Here is a 19,658-nt window from a genome sequence, read left to right as displayed (position 1 = left end):
CATTTCAAAGTTAGTAAAACAGCAAAACATTCTAACACATACCCCATACCTCCTGTGTATATCCTGTTTATAAGCATTGGTATTTACCAAGTGCTGACACAATTAGATAAGCACTCAAAATTAAAGCTGCTAATGGTTCTTATTTCTCTTTCTAAGTAACAACAGTTTGGAGCAGAGAGATCAGCTCTACTTAGCACTAAAAGGCAGTCTATCCCATCCTAGCTGATGAGGGACTGTAGCATTGCTCAGTCAGCAACAGCACCAGGGCTACAAAGCTTGGTTTTTTGTTAAACTGTAATGTCGTACCAGAAACATTGCAATCCCACTATCAAAATGTTTAAAGGGGCACACGTGTAGGTCTGCACACATCCCAAAAGCCCAGTTAGAAACCTACAGTCACACAAGACAGAGCTTTCCAGTTATCTGTGAGATGTAATGAACTATACAAGCTTCCTCTGCAAAAATACGAGCTCTACTTCACATTGTGTAGGGCACAAAACTTAAGAACTATTTTAAGTAGGTGGAAAACAGCCTCCCTTTTTCCAACATCCCTAGACAGCTGTAGAACAGCTTGTACTGGCAAACTCAGAGGAATATTTCAGCTGTGGCCCTTACAGAACTAAGTGAAAAAAAATTAAATGCAGAAAACAGCCAGCGCAGTCAAGCAGCATAAGGCAAGTAAATCTGTATTATTGCTTTGTTGCTGTCTCAAATTTAGACTACTGCCAGGCAGGGAGAGGGGGAGGGAGAGGACACGCATACGCGTGCACACACAGAGGAAATAATTTTAAGAAGTCCTAGCAAGCAACACAGGTTTCTAAGCTGCTATTCTGCATAACAGAGCATTTCGGGAGCCTACTGGTACATAAGGACAGATGCAGAACCCGCAAGGCTCTTTGTTGCTTAGAGCCCATCGTTAACAACACATCTTTTTTAGCCTCTCTCACTCCCAAGTTTTCAGGTCCTTTGGATAGCGCCCATCTATTATTACTTGAGAAAGCTATTTTGCCTGATGGTTCTGGTCCACAGCACGATGATGCTTTGGGTAATGAACTTTCTTCAAAGCCTCAATGCTTTTTATAAATCATCTAAATTACTGGAAAGGCATCCTTTCCAGCATGTTTTGCTGAGGCTGTTGTCAATACTCTCATTCAAAGTTTGGTAGCAAGAGTAGCTTCATTTGCAGTGCTGAAAGCAAACCTTTATTCCTTCTGCAGCGCAGTTCCAAAGCAAATGTTAATATCTTGGCAAATTTAATTATTTACAGTATCAAATGCTTTCATTTCAGAGTCATCATGGATTTGCTCTTCCTCCTCAAAGAACGTAGTTAGAACTTACACAAGACATTTTCTCACTGAAGTTAGCCTGAAATGAACCAGGAAGGAAAGCCTGAAGCCTGCCTTTACCAGACAAAATCACACCTCAGGTGTCAAAATCTCGATTTACGTTAGCAAGTACCACAACAGAACAGGAGCGGATCTGCGAAATAAAGCGATAGGTTTAGAGGAGCTGACATCCACACCATGTGTGTGTGTTAATATTGGGGGGGACAGCGCTGTGGGTTGTACCTAGTCCTCTTAATGAGGAATCGCTAACAGCTCGAGGACATTCGGTGCATTCCTGGAATATCTTCACTAAAGGGGAATCCCATTTGTAATCTCCGAGAATACTCCACGATACAAGCCACAGTGTTCTTAGCAGGGTTATTACTTCACTTCTAAAAGCTTCTCGTTCAAACCTGTGTTTGGAAACAACCTGAACTACTCTGAACTACCAAACTCATTCATATCATAGATATTCAGCACAGGAATTGCCAAGAAAATAAACTCATGAATCAACTACCTGCAGTTACTCCCTCAAGTAACAAAACACTTAGTAACTTTAAAGGCCAAAACAAAGGGATACAAAAAGCTATGCCTTTACTCAGGTACATTTTGGTTACAAAATGGCTCACAGCTGCAGATTTACTAAGGCAGAACCTGCTTCAAACCAGAATTCAGCTTATGACTGAATGAGCTGCAACTGTATCAAAAGGGTTACCTGAATTCCTGCAGCATGCTGAAGCTGCCCAGATCACACACTGGCGGTTTTACGGCCAGGTAACCATTGTAACAACATGCAAATACTTCAAAAATGAAGTTGCAGTTTAAGTTTTCTGTATTTTTCATCATCTCTTTGGATTCCATGTCTTCCCTTGCGGTGCTAGCACGGGTCTTCTGAGCCTGCTGCTAATTTACACCAACTTGCACCAAGTGTAACAAGCAGTCCCACAGTAATTCCATTTGATTCTGAAGTTATTAGGGAGAAAAATTAGATGACTGGAAGAGCCTTGTTTCAGTGGAAAATTAGAGCAGAAAAATCAAAGGGGCATAAATTTTGTATTCCCATTTTCAGTATAACAGGTCAGAGATAATAATATGAGCAATAGAACAGAAGGTGAGACCTTCCTTTTAATTATGAGTAAGACTTTGAAAATATCATCAGCAATTCATTGACACAGCAATCGATGCAGTTACAGAGTAATGGATACAGGGAGAAAGAGAGAACATGAGTAAGAAAGGTAAGAAAGGGAAAAAAACCTTGAAAATCTGAGAAAAAATCACTACGATAAAGACTGAAGTATTAGGCTAGTCAAGAAAGTGAAAGGTGACACAGGGAGAAGGAAAACAAACGCTCCAAATGAGGAGATGAGGCAACAAAACACTTCAGTGCAAGTCAAAGTAAACCGAACATACCATAAGCAGATGAAAAGGCACTAGCAGAAGTGACCTGAAAAGACAAGGGCTTAACAAACTGAACACACTGGGTGATACAGGAGAAAACAAAACCAACAAAAGCAAACACAGCAAACCACTGAGTGTTATTAAATCAACATTATGACTGAGATGCCAACAGATGAAAAGGAGATTACAGGGGCAACTACTGATGTATAACTAATAAAGTCCCACACACAAACGGGTCGGTAAATATCAATGAAGGAAACAGTTTCCTCACGGTGTTACTGGTGCTTCCTGATACACTTAAAAGTTGGCAGAGCTTTCACCTTGAGTGAGGAATAGGCAGACCTGCTCATTTCTGAGAAAGCCACACCAGTGATTACCTTCTGTAAGTAAATTCTCCAAGATAAGGGGATACTCCCTCAGTATTAACGTTCTTCAGTACTGCTACCTGTATTGATGGATCAACTTAACAAAAAAAAATTTCATATGGTCAGATGTCAGTTTACACCATGAGGATCTGGTCCTTAGTGTGTAAATAAGGTCTGCTCCATTACATGTATGTACGTTCACAAGTGTAAGTATTTCTACAGTTCTCTGTGGCCACCAGGGCCAAGACAGAACATTACCTTCTCACGAGACATCATGGGTCTGTATTAAGGTCGCTGCCCAGGTAGCAAGGCGATGCTGGATGCAAACAGTAGGAAATAGAGCTAGAGGCACTGCAAGAACATATTCAAGATTTACATGCAGGATTATGAAAAAATTAGTACAAATTGCATATTAGCATTTACATCTCAGAAACCACAAGGTTTAGTGTCACAGTAATTAATTAAATTGGTGAACATGACCTCCTTCCATGCGGTCAAGTAACAATTTAGAGTTCCTCTAAACTTACGTTTTTCAAAACTGTAAGCAGCGCTTCCAAATGTTCCAAAGCAGCCACTCTCTTCAAAACACTTTATGCACAAACTTATGCAGGCAGAGAAGCTCAGAAACGCTGCATATCCACACCTCTAACCACAGGTGACAGAAGAGGTACTACTGAACATCCTTTAGAGACTTCAGCAACTGCCAGTAGCTGTTCCCCACGGTTTCTGAGAAGGAACCCCTCTCACCGGTCTGACAACAAGTAATTTGGTATGTCTAGTGATACTGAGTTCAGACTACTAGTCAGGGGTTCTCACAAGAGTGTCAAGGGTTCTGATACTGTTACATCTAAATACAGTCAAAAAATAACGTGCTTTTAAACCCAGCCTTGCCCGAATTTGTAGTTTAGAAGTAAAAAACGAAGTTTTCTGCAGGAGTCAGCTGGCCAGGCTGTTTCAGTTACTAGAACACCACCATCCTATGCACGACTCTCACAGTTCATATACATCCATTTGTTCAAGCTCTCAAATTTTCCTTTGATAACAAAATCTGCTTTCTGGTTAGTAAACATATTTCACCACAAGCAGCAAAGCGTTCGTATCTCGTACTGGGACTGATCTATACCATTATGTTTTAACAGGTGGCTGCGTAGTGAGTGTCAAGCTAAGAAACACTTATTTGCATAACATCCTTTCTGCACTTTTATATAAGCACAAACCAAGAAGCACATCCTGTTAAAGAAAAGGATGATTTTGGTGCGTATCAGATTGTTCCGATTTCTTTATCAAGTACGATTTACATATCTCACCCTTCCCTTTTCCCCTTTGCATATGAACTTCAAACTCCAAACCCAACAAAAAAGCAACCCACCAAACACCTGGCTTAGAGATGCAACAAGTTTTGTGGGACCAGCTGAAAGTACAAGGCTTGTTTGTTAGGGCTGCTACTCACGGAGCTTCAGCCACAGCTCTACTTTGGAACCCAAAGCGGCAAAAGCTATCTCCTCGCGCCATTTCTTCATCAACAAATGGAAGCACACGGAGGATTATAAACCAGAGATAGCTTCCATCCGCTTGACCAACAGAAAATATTCTATCCAAACATGTGTGTGTCATTGGCCATAGTTGTTTTCCAGCATACAAACTCAATCCTTGCAGCTGGCTTGCAGCGTGCCCGGTACTGACTGCAGCAGCTCCTTGGGATTTATGACCACGACGCAGAGGTCACTGAAGTTAAGAAGGAAGGGCTTGTTGGGCCCTCACACGGGTAGAGTTCCACTTGCAATACTGACTGGGGCAGCTTAACAGAGCAACTGACTGTATGTGCACCCAAATAAATATTTTCTGTACCTCGGTGTCAATCTAGGTAATACAGAAAGGCAGAGTGTCCTTTGTTGGCCTCCCTCACTTTGCAGTAGAGCAGAAAATCTGGACCACCAAGTCTGATTGGCTTGGATTTCCCAGTACTAGGAGGAAGACATACACGTTATGCAGAACACAAAAGCCCACAAAAATCCCCTTGCAGCTCCACTCAGGTTCAACAGCTAGGGCACAAATCACACAGAAACCCCCTGAAGCTGGGCACTTCCATGGCGGGGTGCTTCAAGAGCACCACATCCATCCTTCTCCTAGCACGTCCCGTGCTCCTTTGTGATCTCTCCCCCTGTCCACAAGGAGGAAATCCTCCAGCCTTAGACCACCTTCCCCACTGCCCCCTTCCCTTGGCTGTAGAATGGCACAAAAGGGACAGGGAAGCACAGAAAGTGTTGAAGGCAAACATTGCAAATATCATCAATGGGAAAATTTGGAACCGATGCCCTGAAATTTCCTCCTGCTGACTTCCTCCAAGTACCAGTCTGCGCATAGCACCCCTTCATTTATTTCCTGTTACTAACTGCACCGTGCTTCCCTCGCATTATGGCCTAGGTCCTTGATGTTTTCAATTAAAACAGAACGAAAACCCAGTTTTTCTGCATGATAATGAAAAAATAACCTAGCAGATAAGCTTTTTCTCCCAATTTAATAGACATTTCAGTCTTTTGAGGAGATGGAGAGAATTATTACTCCAATTTTCTACACTCTCAAAACAAAATCCAATATAACACCAGTTTCTTTTAAAAAGAGTTATAATGGTATTTCTCATCATTTAGCTTTTGAGCATTATAATGCACTAGATATAAAACTAAAAGCATCTCATTCTCCACTGAAGGTAGGCTCTCTAGGCAACTATCAACAAGCAAACAGAACCATTTTCATCACTTTGGAAAAAGAAGTTTAGTGGGGGGAAAAAAGCATGAGGAGTATTTTGACAAACATGCACAACATGAGAAGTAATTTTCACCTAAGTGCACAGAGATCTAAAAAACCACACAGGACTTTTTGTAAAATGTGTTTTGCTAAAGTACAGAAGCAAACCACATTCAAGACTGCATGATAATGAAAAGATAACCTGTCAGATAGCATTTTTCCCCACTTTAGTTGGTAATTCAGTCTTTTTAGGGAATAGGGAGAAAAAAGATGAGTTTGAAGGACAAAGGTAGAAACCAAAACTACCCAAGATCTAACGTTAGCAGTGGGTGAAGGATAAATGCCTAGAAAATAATTCATGCGCATAACTGAAGTGACATTGCAAACACCGCAAGCAAATAAACATCAGGGAGATTTGAAATGCAAACCAGCAAGCCTTAGGAAAGTGTCAGCAAAAACAGTAACAAAAAGCTCTCCACACTGTAGCCAACTCCAAGGAAAGAGTTTTGAGAGAACAAGAACAAGTAGTTTTCAAAAAAGAGAAAGGGACCAAGACATCCCACTTTTTTTCCCCCAAGAACCTTGACAAGAATTCATTTTTGAAGCGAACATTTGCATAACTACAAAAAGGGTCACCCACTGCATTCCATTTATTTTAAATAAAAATGTATTCCCTAACATTCCTTACTTCTCCTCTTCCACTGAAATCGTTCGATTTCAACATGGCAAGCAAATTCCAGACGATCAGGTTTGGAAAGTCAAATAAAGTGCCTGTTGTGCAGTTTTTCAAGAGGAGCAAACCAAACGGGACTGCCTAAAACACAACCAATGAACAAAAGGGGCTGACTGAGGCCGCGTAAAGAAGCAGCAACACCAAGGTTTCAGTGGACTGTGTAATCTTATGCACCACTCCCAATGAAAAAAAAAAAAGAATTAAAAGAAACTAAAGGAATAATAAAGGCTGTAGGAAGACACGGCTGGTTACAAGTTGCGTTGGAACAGATAATCCATTCGCCTGATCTAAACATCCGATGGAAGCAGAAGGAAGAAATCAGCTTGTCTAACAGCATTGTTAAAGATGTGGTACTGAAGAGGTTTGGAGCAAACATACAAGATAAAGGACACAGCACAAAACTCCCTATATGTATACACAACGGAGGGACAAGTAGGAACAGTTATCTAACCACCACACCGCTCTCCCCTATTACATTTCAGATCTTACAAATTGGCAGCTTGCAGGATGAGTAAATACTGAAATGTCACCTAAAAGGGTGGAAATGATTAGGTGAGACAATAACCAGGTTGATCCTACCACCTACCATCTGCTGGCGATAGCGCTATTTGTAGCTGTAAGCATGAAGAACGTGCAAACATTTTCTTAGAAGAAAATTTCCGAAGTCGTGAAAAGTCCCAATTCCTCTGAAACACAAAAACCCCACGAGCTTGATCACATTTTTCATGTCAAGTTGTAATTCATGTCTGTGTATTTCTGTCTGGAAAGCTAAATTTGAGATATGTAAATGGATCAAACTGTACAACAGTGTAGCTTGTAGAGCATAACGAAAGGTGGAAGGGAAAGAAAGGAAAGACGCACAACTGTTATTTCCTAGCCAAGAAGTGGCTGGATTTCACCAGAATACACCGGTGAACGTGTCATATTGTACATGCAAGGTTTTTAGCATTAGCCTCACCCCTCCAGACTAGTATTACCGCATTACAGCAAATCCTCCATATGGATTAGGAGTCTTGGGTTTGTCATCTGACAGCATCAAGGACAAGACAAGTCCTGTCCCCAGCAGCCGAGCCCTGTAAATGCAGAGGGTGCAAGCGGATGGACTGGCAAGACAAGGAACGAGCAGGAAGAAGTCATGCCAACAAGACGGGCGGTCTTATTGCGTTTTTTTTCTGTAGACATCACAACAAAGTAGAGTTTGGGGGAGATAAAAATAAATAAATAAATAGTGTCCACATTCAGCTTGGGAGAAGAACGTGGTTTCAAGAACATGAAATCTGACTTCTTAGTTTAATGGAGGCTTACTGTTCAATACAGGAATTACAAGTAAGAATATATCATTACCCCAAAAATACTCATTTACGGTTTTTATTATTAAATACAAAAGCCGTGTTATTCTCCACATTTAATCATTATGACTATTAATAGATGAGAATAAATTCTGAATCTCTGCCAAGGCCAACGTTTTCCATTACTATAAAAGTATGAAAGTGCAAGTAACACACATACAGAAAAATAAGCATTTTTGTCAGACAGTCATGCCAGGTGACTGTCACTAAAAATGCAAAGAATTTGTTAACGGATTCTACTTTTTTTTCTGTTACAAAGAATTTTTTTCTCAAAGAGGTGTAACTATGGAAGTTTGTTTTCTTTTAAAGAAAAAGAAGTTTTCATTTATTAAGAACTTTTAAAGCAGAGAAAGTTCTTTGCCTGAATTTTAATGTATCATGTAGGTTCAATTATCCCACAGAAATCCTTTGTTTTATGCAAAGTATTGTCCTTGAAAGTTTTTGTCTCTACTCTTTAGCCCACACCATCAGGATTTCTTATAATTAACCAATAATTATAAGGCAAGCCCTACAGAACTCCCCTTAATTACGGCTACTGTCAACAGCAGAGCAAAAATCAAGAATGTGAAAGACATCTCAAAGATGCAGAGAGGCATCTAAGAGATTTAAGAACACACCCAAAAGCACAATTTCCACTGCACTTAATGAGGCTCCCAAAGGTATCTGCACACTTTTTAGAAACCAGCCTCTAAGGATGTGTCTGAGCACACTTCGCACCTGTAGCTCTCATCAACATCATCTTGGCATTGTGGGCTTTTGGCACCTCGGGAAATGCCTACACATTTAAGTCACTTCTGATTATCTCCATCTGTGCACTTTTATTCTTGTATAAAAGTATCTCATCTCTGTTTATAGTTTAAACCACAAGCCTGGACCTAGGGCTCACACGTGGAGACAGGAACACTAACAGCAATTTATAGAAGGGTTGGAGGGAGGGCTGAATTTTTCACCACCAGCTTTTTCTTTTTATTTTGTTCCAGAAGGACTTCTTTTCAGGCTTTTTCAATATTAAAAAAAAAAAAAGAAGAATTTATTTAGGATTTGGTATATATTTTCTACTGTTTGAAAGTCAACCTAAATCACAACTGGAAATCAAGAATTCACAAAAATAAGAAACCTTTTCTGGAAATTTGAGAACTGAGAATGAAAAGTTTTCATCTACTTCTCATGATTTGCTTAAATATTGGAAAATTAAGGTGACCTATATTTTACCAATTAGCCCGATAATGAGAAATTATAGTTTACTGCCACACTGTTTATGTTGTACCAGTTTTATAGCAGATTAAGTATAATTTATTTGACTATAAAATTATCTTAAGTTATGAATTTAAACACCTTCATAGCATATTCAATATATACATATGAATGCACATGAATACAAGAATAGCTCTAATACAGACATTCCAGATGAGTGAAAAAGAACAACGGAAATATATAGGTGATGAAGGTCAAAGGAAGACTTTTCCTACCCCCCTTGTCTTTTGAGAGGGTGGTCAAAAGCTGCTTAATTTTGGTATTTGGGAAAATTTGATCAGTTCAAGGACTGGGCAGTCCCAGAAAGAGTACTTATATTTAGTAAATTCTTTCTTGGCATCGTCTCCAGAACATTCATAGTAACAGATGGAATAAAACTGTGGCTCATAGGTAGGCCAGACCAACCTTTTAGGACAGGATTCATTTAACCCAAGGGCAGATGGGTCAGCACATTTCAGAGACACTGCAGATTTCTGTCACCAGTTCAAGTTTGTGGGGGTCAGTCACTCAAACCTGAAGACCTAACTGTGCTATAACTTCAAGAGCTGCAGACTCTAAGTGAATTCAGTAACACATAGCCAGGACTTCTTCACCAAAATGCTGGTAAGCTGCCTCTGCTGTAGAAATTGTTACTGTTTTCACAAAGTTAACGTTATCAAGAAGCGTGGCCTTCCTGAAAACACGACAAGACTGATAGAGATCTTGCAGGGGTTGCACCAGGCACAGACTGCTGTTCTGTTTTCTTGAAGCTCATTAGCATTGCACAGCTGATGCCACACGATGACAATGACAGCCCCAAGGGATCTGACAAACACAGGTTGCAGTGAAGGTAGGAAGAAAAAGATTCAAGGACAAACTTGAAAAGAAAAAAAAACCATTATGCTTTGTAAACTGAAGCAGATTTTGTGAGCGGTGGAAGCAGGAGAATGTTTCCTGCTCCTGGGAAGTGCTCTGACAGGTTTACCTCTGAGGGCTGGGGCTGCGTGTTCCAGTGAGCCTCAGCGGAGCTGTGCAGAGATCGGCTTTCTTCAGAGATGCCAACAAACAGAGATGGTTTGAGTAGGACAAGGATGGCCCGGCATGCCAGGTGGAGGAGGCTATTTTCACTTCGAGGTAAATGCGAGAGCTCCCAATTACTCTAAGAGGACAGTGCTACCCACATTGTTTTGACATGGCTCCAGGCTGCGTGCTCAGAGCATTAACTAGCAATGATGTATTGGTAGGCAGTGGTGGGCTGCCATCGGCCCCGACGAGTAAGGCAGTGCAGCCCTACAGGTCAGCACGAGCAGTCAGAGCACACGGGTGCTCTCCTCTGAGCTTCAGCCAACGCGCCATGAGCACAGCGAGCCAGCCTTACTCTGCTGGGCCGTGACATCAGTAGCATGGCTTCCTATAACCCTGCTGTACCAAAGCTATCCTCAACTCCTTCCGTGCATTCCACCAAAGGAGAGAAAACAAAACTAGAAGGCTACCCAGAAGAGCAAAACCTTATTTTGAAGGTATACAGATTTATTTTGGATTACTTACAAAGAATTATGTATATACAGAGTTGATTCCTACAGCATCCAAAATGAATGTTACTTTTCCAGTATTCCACTTGATCTTGAATAGGGGGAATTATCAATGCTGGGTGTTCAGGGACAGGAGGAAAGAAAAGGAAACACACAGCTGGTATCAAGTAACAGACTCAGTCCCATACGGTTTGAGGTTGGTCTAAGGAAAAGAACTGCACCATTCAAAAAAAAAAAAAATCACAGCACTGAACAACTTAAGGAATAATTTCCATCATTCAGAAATCCAGCTTAAAGATGCTTTTCAACTTAAAGTGCATTTGCTTACAGTACTGAGAAAATAAAGACTACTATAAAAGCCATCTCTACTCATGCATTCTTGTTTCTTTTTTAGTTAAGCAATGAAAATAGAGCGTTTCATTTAGCAAAATAAAAACAATACGCGGCATGATTACACTGACAACACTTGAGAAGGAAAGCCCACCACTGAATGCACTTCAGGCTCAGTTTATACAAGATCATTAGCAATGTACTTTCCTGCAACAGGAGAAGAAAAAGCATGACCCCAAAGCAGCAGCCCTTGCTTTATGTTTGTTTACAGCATTATCTGTACGTACAGCATCTTTAACCCCTATTGCCATGCCTGCTTCTCACCTATCATTACATCCTTGCAAAGTGACTGAACAAGTATTGAATTTTCTTTTATTGTATTCGAAAGAATAAGAAATTAACTCTTTTAAACTTCTTTAAAGCTCATTCATCCCACTGAACACAGACAGCTGTTCAGCGGCAATTTATGTAAAAGCAAGATCATTTCTTGACAGCGTAGGAGTTGCTGCCCAGTCTTTAAAAGAGCAATTGACATTTCTCCCTTTGCCCCTTCTAAGTACCTAATTGCCTTGGTCTCCTGATACAGCGAGCCGCTTAAAAATCATTACATAAATCCCACAGGACACACAGTCATTACACCAAATAAAACAAATCTGTGTTCTGAGTTTAGATTGGTATCACATGTTTTCGTCCACTGCTGTACAGTTTTTATTTGGCTTTGGAAGGGATTAATTTAATTATTTTAGGAGTTAAGGCCATCAAACAATGCACATAAATACTACAAGGTTTGTGACAGCAGTCATAAACATACCGCTATGTACTGAATATACAAAAAGCACTTAGAGCACTGGACGGTCTTTATGGTATTTTTAAAATGGGATAGCCCAAGCTACTTCCATCCTCATTTTCCCATCTTTCCGACTCACCTTAACATCTTGCTGTGTCAATGCCACTTGCCAGCAAAAATTCTAAGCAAAGCAGACCAATTCTCGGCACAATCCCTCCTTTTTAGTATTACCATAACTTGTTGGTTAGCTTTTTAATGACTATGTCACTTCATTGCACTCAGAAAAGCTGTTATGGAGTGGATTCTGTGGCCAGACAGCTTGAGGCCCCCTTCAGACTGGAACTGATGTTTGTTCCCATCACCTGCGAGCCATTCCCACGGTTAGCTGGGAACATGTGACACTTTCAGTGGCTCTTTCGAGCTTTGGACATACTCTGTCTCCACACCACACCTCGTGCTTTTTCTCTTTAGACTGAACGCTCCTCCACACCACGTGCACAATCAGCCCTTGCCTAGCAGGTAAGATGGGGTTCAACATCTGCACTGAACACAGCAAACAAAAAGCTGCCTTAGTTTCATAAATTAATCAAGTTCTGCAAATACCTGATATTATTTACTCTGATATTGTGGCGGCAAATAAAAACCACGAGTGATATACAGGAACTGCAGAGGAAAGAGGAGGTAAAAAGAAGACGGGAAAGTACAAATGGAGGAAGGACAATATTTAAGGTAGTTCTGAAGGAAGCGCAGAAAGCCTCAGTGACAAGTGTTTCATACACCCAAACATCTGGTTGATGAGTGGTAGCTGAATCAGTTTCTTCCCTGAAAGCACCAAAATAACTCTCAAAAGTTGGTATGGAAGGCAAAAGAAGGAAAGAAAAAAATGATAAGAACTACATTGTGCTGCAGAACTGCAGAATTTGTCTTGACTTGCGTGGGAGACCTCTTGAGAGTTAGCTGCTCTCTTTCACTGTTAACACTGCCCACAGAACTGCAGCCTTCTCTGCTCTGAGGAGACACAGGCTTGGCTATAGCTGTGTGAGCTAGGACTCCGGGATGTCTCTATATGGCATCACCCATATAGATGCGACACCTTCCTACTCCCCTCCCTTTCACTTCAACCCCCATTGCCACTGAAATGAAGGCCTCACCAAGCCACGATGGGAGTTTTCTGTGGCAATACAAGAGGTTTCAGTATACAAAGTATGTATTGCAAGGGTCCTTGACAGGCAGCAGTTCAGAGCAAGGGGTAGTGGTAGTTGAAAATTAACTAAATCAAGATTGGTCCAATGTTTCCCCTTTCACTAAAAAGGGCAGGACTCAGTTATATCAGCAAGTTCAACTGGCAACAAAAGCCCCACAGTTCAATTTGAGCCAACAATTCCGAATTAAATTATGGCAAAGCTATTGCTGATATGACAATAACAGTATTAAACAGGTGTTGAATATGCTTTAATTATCCTTTAACAACTCGAGGCAGTCAAAAAGCAGGGCACGGTCAGCAAGAGCCACTGCCATGAAATACAGGCTCAAAAATAGCTCACAGCAAGAACCTCACCTGTAGGCGATCCTGAAAGCCTTGCTCACTTTCTTAGCTCTAACTGAACAATTCTTCTTCACATAAAGATCACGTTACCTCATCAAACCTGTCGGACTCTCGCTTCATTACTTACATGCACGACTCTACATGCGGTAGAGCACACACATACTCAGTCGGAAGCTGCGGCACTCCATAAAGCCTTCCAGCTGGGCCCACTCTCTGCAAGTAACACCTTCGGTTCTAACTGGGATAGCAGCAATATAGCGAGTTACAATATTTTCAGTACAACCTAGTACTACTCATACACATTCTATTTCCAGTCCAAATTCCCATTTTTCCACTTAGCCTTGACTTCCTTTCCCGTCAATACTACTAAAGGAAACAAAACAGCTACAAGACAATGCAAACCTGGATATAACACTCCAGCATCTGAGATGCCCTTTCTTTTCCTGCTTCTTTTCAATTTTTATGATGTTTAATAAAAAAAATCACACGGGTGGACTCATCCATAGGATTCCATAGTAAGCACTGTGGACTCGATCTGTAGAAACTAGTGACAAAATGCTTCATATACTAACTTATCAAATTAACAGACATAGCAGATGACAACCCCACCCTAAGACTGGAATTAAAGAGCAAGGTTGCCTCTGCCATAGGCGACAAGCGCAAGAAAGCAACTGCTAACAAGAAGAAAACATCTGGAAGATGCGTTTATATATGGAACACAGCTTCTGACTAAGCAAACAGAACAGGGAATTTGCATTTGTTAGTTTATCTACAGTATGGCTGCTGTGCAAACAGCTACAAGGCAACATGAGAAAAATCCAGAAGGAAAGGCTCGAAACATCTTCAGTGTGCGTGCAATGCTTTTCCATACCCCCTCTGGAGTATGTACAAAATTAACAGCTTCAATACAAGATTTTCATCCTGTTCAATCATAAAAGAAAAACATCACTTCTTAAACACATGCACGCAGAGAATCCTTATCTAGATGAGAGCGCCACAGCACAAGGCGCTTGGAAATAGGCAATCAATCCTTTGCTTTTTCTGTACACTTTCCATTTGTCATCATAAAGCAAAATGGGAAGAATTTAAAGACCTGTCAGTTTTCAGATGAGAATCCTACTCCTAAACAGGATTAGCTGGTAGCCTAAAAATATCAGCCAGTAACCTCCCAAAGTCATAAGCTCATGTACCCCACCAAGTTTTATAACAGTCACTAACTAAAAGAAATTAGGTCAGAATCCAAATCAGATCACACCGGAGCAGCATCAATCTCCTTATTTCAGAGCTGTCACATTTTAAATCCTTCATAGAGCTTCCACATAAATTATTAAAACCAGATCTTTCTTTGAACAGAGACTGAACTGGAATGTCGCTTTTGGTTAACGTTACAGTTCATTAAAAAAAAAAGCATAAAAAGAAGTTCATCTTCAGTCACTTGAGACATATTCCTCTATATCTATGTGCACATCCGTGTCAAGCAAACAAACAAAGATATCTAGCAGACTGCTTTAGGGTTTCCAGAAAATGATCTGGGCTCAGGTTGCAGTACTTGTGCCACCGCGGTCTGACAATACAAGTCCCTTCCTGGCCAAATTCAGTGCCTCACTAGTTTCTAGCAGATTGACACACCCTACCCACGTCAGTTCCAGTAATACCAGGGACGTTCCCATTTTAATTCTGCACATCTATAATCTCTTCCCACTGATGAACTGCACCCTGGAACATGAGACACATTATGTAGTTTGACTCTAGCACTGGCCTGCTATTCCTGTACAGCCCTGTAATTTATTTACTACATACACAATAAAACAAACATCATCATCACCTCCAATCTTTGAAATCTGTTCATAAGAAGCCACGCAAAAATTACTGATAGCCGTCACAAGTAGAGCTCATGATACTGTAAATATCAACATATTTGGCCCCTGAATCTATTAAAACAAATCAATTTGAACTTCTAGCCCCCAAGACTTGTCCTGCTCAGCTGAATTGGAATTTGCCAACATCATCAAAAAGAACAACAAAAACTTCAAGTGTCACCAACAGACACGTTATCTGTTTCTTATCACAGCTTGCTATTGAGACCTTTTATTATCTTATCAATTGGTCAAGTGATTGACACAATCTTTTCCTGTACTGCTTCTAGTTTCCTTCTCACAATGCCAACAGCCTTCTGAGATGCAGATTACAGGATCTCACCTACATGTAAAGTATTTGAGCAAATTATTATAATTTGCATCTGGAAATCATCACCTGCACTATTCAAGAAGTGGCCAATTCAGCCTGTGCTGTTATGCTCCACACCTTGACTGCCTGCCATTTACTCGGAGAACACAAAGGTTCAGTGAAAGCCTCTCATTGATACCATGTTCCCAGAAGTACAGTGACTTAATTTATAGTTTTTACCATTGCATTTACTGCTTTTAAACTTTGTGCAGGACATTGACTCATATCGCTGACAAAAGAGGTAGGCAGTAGATAAGACCAGAAAGAAGTTTCAACTGCAGCTTTCAGCTCTGCAGGCATGTCTCTTTCTGTGACGAGGAGCAGCAAGCTCTCCAAGTCCTGACATCTTCAACTATAAAATTCACACTTTATCTACCAACTTGTCACCACAACCAAACCAGCTGTAGAACTAATGACAGCAAGACACTAACACTCTTATTTTAAGTAATTTTACAGTGACATTTATGAGCAGTAATGAGCTATATGAATCAGTGGCATAAACCTACTGGAGACATAATGAACTAGAGGGTAAAGAAGTGGTCTGAGTGCTAATTAAACAACTCTATATTTTTGCCATGAAGAATTAGTATCTTATTAAATATCATATTTTTGACTTGTTACAAAACACGTTTCCATGGCTGACTTAGAATAACAATCACAAGTCTACAGACTGGCAGCTCCTTTGGGAAGGGACATTTATTGACTGCAGCTTGAGAAAATACAGAGAATGTCATGAGAAAAGCCAAACAAAGCCTTCACTCCTCACATAGATCCACAAAAAACCCTACCCAATGATTCAACCACTGGCTACAGCCAACGTCTTTGCTAGCAGACAGAAGCTCCCTTCACTCACGTGCTCTGAGCCCACCAGAAACTCAAGAGCATTGTCAGCATAACCTGGGAAATGAACAAATGCCCTGGAGACACTGGGTGCAACCCAAAGAGACAGGTCCCCTTCCCCTAGTTGGGTCAATATTGTGCAAACCACATTCAACAGCAGGTTTGTGGTTTTATTTATTATTATTTTTTCCTCCATTGGTTCTGCTTGTGTGCAGGGGACGATGTCTACTCATTTCAACAGCACTCCTCAGTAAATCAGAGAAATGGGAATACGTTCTCAGGAGCCCATGCTCACAGGCAGATAGCATCACACTGCTCAACTCCAAGCATGCTGACAAAACGGTTTTGCATATTTCTGTAACAGACAATACAGAAAAATCTACTGAGTTCTCTTCATCCCAAAATCTAGTAGAGCTGCATTTTAAAAAAAAGCACTGCTGTGAAGACACCCTAATAGCTCCATTAGCTTCATATGCTCCCTCCTGATGGGATATAATAGATATGCAGAGATAAAGCAAATAGCAAAAGCAGCCAACACAAGCTCAGCTTGAAGGCAAAACACAATAAAGAGCTTCCACAGACCCAACTCACACAGCCTATCGTGGAAAACAGACATGTGAGGACTTCTTGCTGGCAAGCACAGTTTCCCAGGACAAAAACAAACCAACTGCCTTGCTGCCCTAGCTGCAAAGAGGACTCCTGCTTTACCTTCCATTTGTCTTCAAAAACCTAAACAAGTTCCACAGAAAGAGTTAAACTTATCCGTTCTCCTCTTCTCTCCCTACCTCCCCGGGGGCTACAAATTCATCATAAAAGCTTAGGCAGCTATAAAAGCCATCAGCAAGAGAAGGGCAGGAGTACATTAAATAAACCCGGTAATCTAAATGCCAGACTGCAGGCAGCAGTTGGGCACAATATTCCAGCGTTTCCTTCAACACAAGCAAGTTTGCAAGAGCACCATGTTACAATCTCAGCCTAAAGAGCAAGTCTCTTTAGGCATGCATATCAAGATTTTCACTCTCTAATGCAAGAAAGAAAACAGCCCAAAGGTCCAGCTGAAATAACTGTTCTAGTAATCATCTAGCCTTTATTCTCGGTTAAAAGCTTGACCTGAATTGTTAATGCTTATAAAGGTAAAAAGCATTGGGCCTCCATCACTTGTTCAACTCATTCTGCAATGGGTACCAAGACTGATGTTTCTCTTCAAAGAGGAGAAGATACTCATAAAATATCTTGGCAGTTCAACCCAAATTAACGTTCTACAAAAGGATTTTTATTTTATTACAGAGCTCGTTGTTCAGGTTGCAGGACAGCACAGATCCTGCAGGTACTGCTCATGACTTACCCTTGAAGAAAGGGCTGCCAGTGACACGACCACTGAGATGGACAACCCTAATGTTTCTTTTGTGGTTATATCATGCTTGTTATGAACCAAAATCTTGTTACTAATGCTAATGTCAGACTTGTCTTTTGACACAGAATCCACAGAGCTCTGGCACCACAACGGTGAAGCTTTACCTAGACCTTCACTATTCCAACAGCTCTCTGATCAAGAATATTTAAACAAAAATGTTGTGTTTTTATGAACCACAGATGTTCTTTAATAAGAGGTCAAACAAGTCAACTTATAAAGACCAAATAGTCGAGCACATGGTCATATACTGTGAACTTCCAACCTGAAGATAAACTCATAGAAGTGGGGCTGATATACCTCCAAGAAAAATACCATGCAAGTCCCAACTCAGTCTTTCTAATCACAAATATGCAACTTCCTTAATTCTTGGAAATGGGGAGTCAGAACTCATTTGGGGAGGGGTGAGGAGGGTGTGAAGGAATGAAAAAAACACATAAAAACACATAAATGACTACTTTTCTGCCGAGGGCACAAACATCAGGAGTTCTGAAAGAGGTGAGGTGACTGAACCTTTTTAAAGGAGGATGTTCAAGGCATTTTCAACAAAAATCCATGAAGAGTGCAGAAGTCAAAGGGAGCCTTCGCACTGGTAATAAATGCCACATTAAAAATACAGGGCAACTGCAGAGAAAAAGTGCACGCATGTAGGGAAGCAGGAAGGGACAGATAAAGAAAATAGCTGGCAGGATCTTTAGATTTAAACTGGGAAATACATTTCCTTCATCTTCGTCATTCACCTTGAGCAGTTAATAAACTGTAATGTATTTTACATCTCTGTAGTACTGCTCTTTCAGAGCAACTGATAAAAAGTCAAGCCTCAGCAGCAGGGGTATATTCTGAGGGTTGGGACCTTTGGTAGGGGAACTGCAGTTCATTATTACTTCTCAAAGAACTACATATATATGTAACAAACTAACTAGGATTTATCAAATCCTTTAAGTAGATAATCTAATATTAGATATTCATTCCAAAATAGTTGGCAGACAGTTAAAGTTAGTGAGTAGTTTTGCTATCCTCAGAATTAGGATCTGGAAAAAAAAAAGAAAACAAAAGGCTTTTTTGCAACTATAACAAGCAGTAGAGACATTTCTTCTGTGTGTTTCTTAGGAACTCATCGTAGTCACAATACAATTTCAAATCACCTAGGTTAAAATCTGATTAATTGTAAATAAAGATCACAACTGCTTATATTTGAGCCGGAATAGTACACTGGAAACAAGTATGCACCCACCATCTGGCGCACAGTAATTATAGAAATTAAAAACGCATTTCTGTGGCCTGCCTTTAACAATTTTTACTGATACAGTAATACGTGATCTTCTTAGGGAACATAATCTAAATTCATGCTGTTAAATGATCACAGGACTATCCACTGTATGGCGTAAGCAGTTCATTAATCTGGAATCTTTAAAAAAAAAAGCTTGCTTGCTTCCTAGTAATAACAGAAACGGTTTCTGTAGCTTCACGTCATGCCGTTAAATTTAATCCACAGTCAAGGCAAGTTAATTTCACACCTGCTGAGTGATATCCTGATGGATGGCACCACAGCAGGTCATTAATTTTCTTTCCTTTTGATTAATTTCACACCATACACTGGACACAGTCTTTTGAGTTACAATGTCTGAGAGCAATGCTTAATCCCTGTAAAGGGCTAAATCGGTTTTTGACTGCGTGCCAAAAACACAAAGCACCCAGATGTGACCCACGAAAGGAAGCGTCAATAGGCTTGGCACTGAACTCTGACACTGCCCCAGGTGTGGCAGGGCATTCTCAGTCAGAAGTCCTTTTTAAGTGCATTCTTCTTGAGAACAGCCTCAAAACAAAAATGCTGGCTA

At 40.6% G+C, this 19,658-nt stretch overlaps 1 protein-coding gene across 3 annotated transcripts in view; it reads right to left on the bottom strand.

Annotated features, from left to right (window-relative positions):
• Positions 1-19,658, bottom strand: part of MGAT5 (alpha-1,6-mannosylglycoprotein 6-beta-N-acetylglucosaminyltransferase) — a 119,026-nt gene that overhangs the window by 83,674 nt on the left and 15,694 nt on the right. Inside the window, exon 1 of one of the 3 annotated variants that reach the window (XM_048062820.2) lies at positions 3,347-3,364. The exons of the other annotated variants lie outside the window; for them this stretch is intronic. The gene's annotated coding sequence lies outside the window, so the exon portion shown is untranslated. Of the gene's footprint in view, positions 1-3,346; positions 3,365-19,658 lie in introns of those variants that run through there. 3 annotated transcript variants of the gene reach the window in all.

Source organism: Anser cygnoides, chromosome 6 (genome assembly GCF_040182565.1).
Source record: "Anser cygnoides isolate HZ-2024a breed goose chromosome 6, Taihu_goose_T2T_genome, whole genome shotgun sequence".
Taxonomy (NCBI): Eukaryota; Metazoa; Chordata; class Aves; order Anseriformes; family Anatidae; genus Anser; species Anser cygnoides.
Note: the sequence above shows the minus strand (reverse complement) of the source record. Positions and strands in the feature narration are given on the sequence as shown.